Raw genomic sequence first — 5,394 nt, 5'->3', positions numbered from 1 at the left:
CCACCACGGGTATCGAAACCCGGATTCTAGCGTTGTAAGTCCGCAAACATACCGCTGTGCCACTGGGGGGGGGGCGGTCGTTCACAGGGATCATTTCAACTATGACGTTAGCGGTAGCTGTTACAATACGTTTCAACCCAACTCCACTTGAAGCTGTACAGATTTTGTTACCGTTACGGTTTAATGATCAGTGTAAAGAGATTACGTTTGAAAAATAGCAATAAAAAATGATTCCAACTTTTTCTTTATATATCTATATAATATTAGTCATATATTTATATCTCTTTTATTTTGTAAAGCTTTTTTTTTTCTTCTTCCTTTTTTGTACAAATTATTTATCTTAATTAAAGATAAGGTGAACAACGCTGGAGCACTGGCTTGATCCGCTTCGTAGAACAGGAAACGATAACTATCTTACTTACAATATCATCACTTATAGGAATATATATATATGTAAAGCCATATATATCCTATAGTAATTTTTCCAAAATGAACTATAAATATCTGAAATGTTTTAGCATTACACTTACAGCGGGTTTGTTGTAAAGTACAAGGCTACACAATGGGCTATCTGTGCTCTGTCCAATCTAATCTCGATATTTAGCTATATAAGACACTTAATAAATATTTTGTGTGTAGTGTTTGTATTATTGACAAGTTTGAAAAGAAACAAACGAATCATAGTAGATCCTAAGTTATATCAGATTTTCAAAAATATGATTTGGAAACTATAACTGTGCAATATTATGGTAACTGCTTAAGTAACGGGTCTTTAAACGGAAGTTTAGAAACCTATTATGTTTTTTTTTGCAGTTACTATTTTTATGTGAAAATATGAATTATGGTTTAATTTTCGCGCAAACTTACTCGAGATATATCTGTGCTAGCCGTCTCTAATTTTGAAGTGATAGACTAGAGAAAAGGCTAAATGTCGTTTAATACTGTCAAGATAATATAAACTAAAATTAAAGATGACCAGACTTACACAATGCTTGAAGTGGACGGAAAATAAATACTGCTTTTCCTTATAGTTGTAGCAGTCATGACCGAAATCAATAAAACTTTGTTTTTATTGTGTGGGAATGTTTTGATGTAGTATAAATGTCAATTATTTAGAAAAAAAGTGCAGAAAGTAAAATAGGTTTTTTTCAATCTCATGAAGCAATCCATATACCAATGTTATTGTGTATGTATATAATATTGTATATATATATATACAGTTGGACAATAGCCGAAATAGCCAAATGTTAGTTCAACAAGCACTATTTCTAAACACAAGAAGTTTGAAAATATGTTAACACTACGATGTTAACATATGTTAACACTACGATGTTAACATATGTTAAGCTTTATGATTAAGCCTTCGTCATGCTCGAACCACTCAATAATCTTGAATCTTTTCGTTAATGCAACACCGCAAGCAAACCAAGGAAAACATCATTATTCTTTTATATAAATAATTATCGTTTAGGGTACGTTAGGAAAAATTAAACTCGCAAAATGCTCTTTGACTTTCTGCTTTTAAGATGAAAAATTTCATAATATCTGTGACTTTTTCATATAAGCAATAACGATGTGTTTATCGATTATAATGCTTTATTTAGAATGCGTGATAACTTCTACTGTAAGAAAGAAATAAAGAACTAATCAATCCAAAACGTAGCGGTAACTATTATTTACATGTAACAAAACGTAACGGTACCTGTCATTTACTTGTAGCAATACGTAGCGGTACCTGCCAATTAATTGTAGCAAAACGTAGCAGTACCTGTCATTTACTTGTAACAAAATGTAGCAGTACCGGTCATTTACTTGTAGAAAAACGTAGCGGTATCTGTGATGTACTTGTCACTCTTTCTTTCGACCTTTTGTTACTTCTTGTGATCCCACATTATGCTTATCACATAACAAACTAAGAACGTGAGGGCACAATATGTTTTTTAAGCATGATGAATGTAGAGGACATTCAACCAGTATATCGAACTTTAGAACTGTTACTACTGCTAAGTCTGAAACTGAACTTCTGATAAAAGAAACCTTGCTAATTAAACATTTCCTTCCCTATCTCAACAACACAAAACATTCTTACGACTTAAAACTATTCTAACTTAACTTTGTTATCTATATTTAAAACTGTTCTAACTTAACTTTATTATCTGTATTTAAAACTGTTCTAACTTAACTTTATTATCGATATTTAAAACTGTTCAGCTTTAAATATCGATAATAAAGTTAAGTTAGAACAGTTTTAAATATCGATAATAAAGTTAAGTTAGAACAGCTTTAAATATCGATAATAAAGTTAAGTTAGTTCTAACTTAACTTTATTATCGATATTTAAAACTGTTCTAAATTAACTTTATTATCGATATTTAAAGCTGTTCTAACTTAACTTTATTATCGATATGTAAAACTGTTCTAACTTAACTTTATTATCGATATTTAAAACTGTTCTAACTTAACTTTGTTATCTATATTTATCTCTGTATGTGTTACTGTAATGATATTGGTTCTCATTTCTCACATAACGGGTCACGTTTGTGGACCTTTACCATCAAATTTTTGCTATACTGAAGAAATTATCCAGATATACGTCAGCATGGTTAATATACAGAACATTCAACCAGCATATCAAACACTAGGATTCCTTCTTCTGGTCAGTCTGAAAGTGACCTTCTGATAAAAGAAACCTTGCGAATTAAACAACACACCGTCTACTTACGATTTAAAATCTGTTCTAAATTGACTTTGTTGTCATTTATATTTAGCGTTATTGTAATAATATTTGTTCTCCTTTCTACAGATTACTGACAATGGAATACTTGTTATTCCGAAACATTGATTACAAATGTTTTGCGCTCTTGTGTTCTTATTTTGTCTTGAGATGAGTAATCATTTTGAAAACGTTCCTTTTCCAAATATCAAAGATGCAATCTCTTTAACTAATTTCTAAATTATAGTTCGTTAATTACGAAGAGTTCTTATCATGTAATGAATTTCATTGTCTTTAGAAAAGAATTTGTTTAATCGAACAATGACATGTTGTAAACGCCTTCGTTCATTGGTTTGATTAAATACGCACTGCTAACTTCAGAAAACAATAACCACTAAAATATTAGTTTTTTTACGTTCTTCAGAAATCAACTCTTGTGCTTTAACTTATAAACTCATTAAGATTAATTCTTCAATTTAAGCACTCGTTAATTACTCGTTCTAGTATATAAATTAGAAATATTTCTTAATAACGTGTATTTATTTCCTTGTGCTGGAAATATTTATTAATAATATTTACACATTTCCTTGTATTAGTGATTTATTACTTCACCTATAAAGAGGAAAGTCATGCTAGCACATTTTGAAAGGATTTAAAGAGAAATTGAGAGATAGATGAATGAATATTGCTGTCTTTCATGTTATCACTTCGTGAAGGTGATGTTTTTCTTAGATTAATTCCGAATAAAATGGCAAATCGACACCGCCCATGGACTAGAAGAAGAGTACACAAGACTCTCGATAGACAGCATGCACGCATTGATTACATCTTAGTCCTGAGCAGCTTACTCAAGTACTGTTCCTCTTAACGCCTTAAGCTTGCTGGAAGAGAAACAATCTGTCTACAGAACAGGACACTGTTTTTTCTTGTATACAAGAATATTGTTTCTCAGGCTCTAATAGCTATATGCCTCTAGTTAGATGATCAAGCTGTTTTGGTCCATTCCTCAGCTGATTAAATATAGTCTTCATTTTTAGACTGTCACACTGTGAATTAGTTCCATGTCGAAATGATTAGTCTAACTGTTTCCACGTGCGGTGACACAAACATAACCTACACTTTACGTTAACAAGTTTGTAGAAAAAAAAAACGTTTCTTTACAAACTCCGTTTATTTCTGACCGCCCGCGTCAGCGGTGAGTTTCCAGATTTATAATGCTAAAATCTTGGGTTCAGTTCCCCGCGGTGGACATAATGGAGATAGCCCATTGTATAGGCTTGCGCTAACTATGCGTTTTAATTAAATTCCTTGAATTTTAATAATACTTTGCATAAATTATAAAATAATTTATTGCTGATCAGTGGTATTTTGTTTGAGTCAGCATGGCCTTGAGTAGTATATTTTCAATTGGCACGAAGTTTATTTGCCTGTAACATGATTAATGAGAATAACAGAATAAATTTTAAGGCAATATTGGAGATATATTATGAACGTACGCTGAACTAACTATTTTTACGTCTCCGCAGAGAGACATACTGTTTTTTTCTATTATTTCTTCTTTCTTTCTTCTTCTTCCAGACATTTTTCAATCGACCACCATTTCTTCAATTCTCTGCGGACAGCCTTGAATCTTGATATGCTTATATCTAGGTCCCGTACGCTAAAATCCGTTCTTTAATTTTTTGATCTAGTAATTTTTAAGGATTTTATGGGGTCAAAGGTAAAACAACCGAAATTTACCACAATAAAGATAAATAATATAAATTTTTATGAGCTCAACACATTGACTCATGAAAGGTTAAATTTTCCCAGTTTAAGTATTTTTAAGGGGGTCAGAGCTCACAAAAAAACACAATTTCAGGGGTTTATTTTGGCCAATCTACAAAGGTTTTGAAACAAAGATACTTTTTTTACAAAAATGTGGGATATGCCTATTTTTGATAATTTTCGGAGTCAAAAGTTTAAATAAACCAATATTTTTGGAGTTTTGGTCAATTACTTAGTCTTGTTTCAATCAATTTAAATGGAAGTTGGGACAATGATACTTTTCTACAGGTAACACACATTGACAAACAAAAATTCTGGACTTGCCTATTTGTAGCAATTATAGGGGTCAAGATGCCACAAAAAGCATAATTGTGGGTTTATGGACAAAGACTCCGCTGTATTTTGGTTAATTTGCATTGGATTTGGTACAAAGATATTTTTTACAGGTTCAAAACAGAGATATAGACAATTTTATAGTTTTTGTCTTTTGCTCAATTCTTCAGCAAGGAAAGCACAATTTGGGGTTTTCGTGAACTATTCATGTGTATGTCAACCAACTTACATGGGATTTGGTACAAAGAAACCTTCTTTCAGGTCTCAAGCAATGATAAATATAATTTTCGATTTTTCTATGTTTTTCACGATTTTTCTGGTGTCAAAACTGGTCATGTTGCTTTCGTCCGTGAATGTTCCCTCTTTGGTTAGAGAAGTTTTAGCAAAGCATATTGCACTGGACTTGTTGGTTCTATGAATTACATCTGTCTGAAGTCCACTCCTAACTCCAGACAAATGCAGTCCATTAGAACTCTGAATCCATTATAGCGTAAAAACATAAAAACAACATATTTCAGCATGAAAGCAACCAATTTTAGGCATAAAAACAACCTATTTCAGCATGAAAGCACCCCCATTAT

Source organism: Limulus polyphemus, unplaced genomic scaffold (genome assembly GCF_000517525.1).
Source record: "Limulus polyphemus unplaced genomic scaffold, Limulus_polyphemus-2.1.2 Scaffold289, whole genome shotgun sequence".
NCBI lineage: Eukaryota > Metazoa > Arthropoda > Merostomata > Xiphosura > Limulidae > Limulus > Limulus polyphemus.
The sequence above is the reverse complement of the archived record's forward strand: the minus strand, read 5'-3'. Positions refer to the sequence as shown.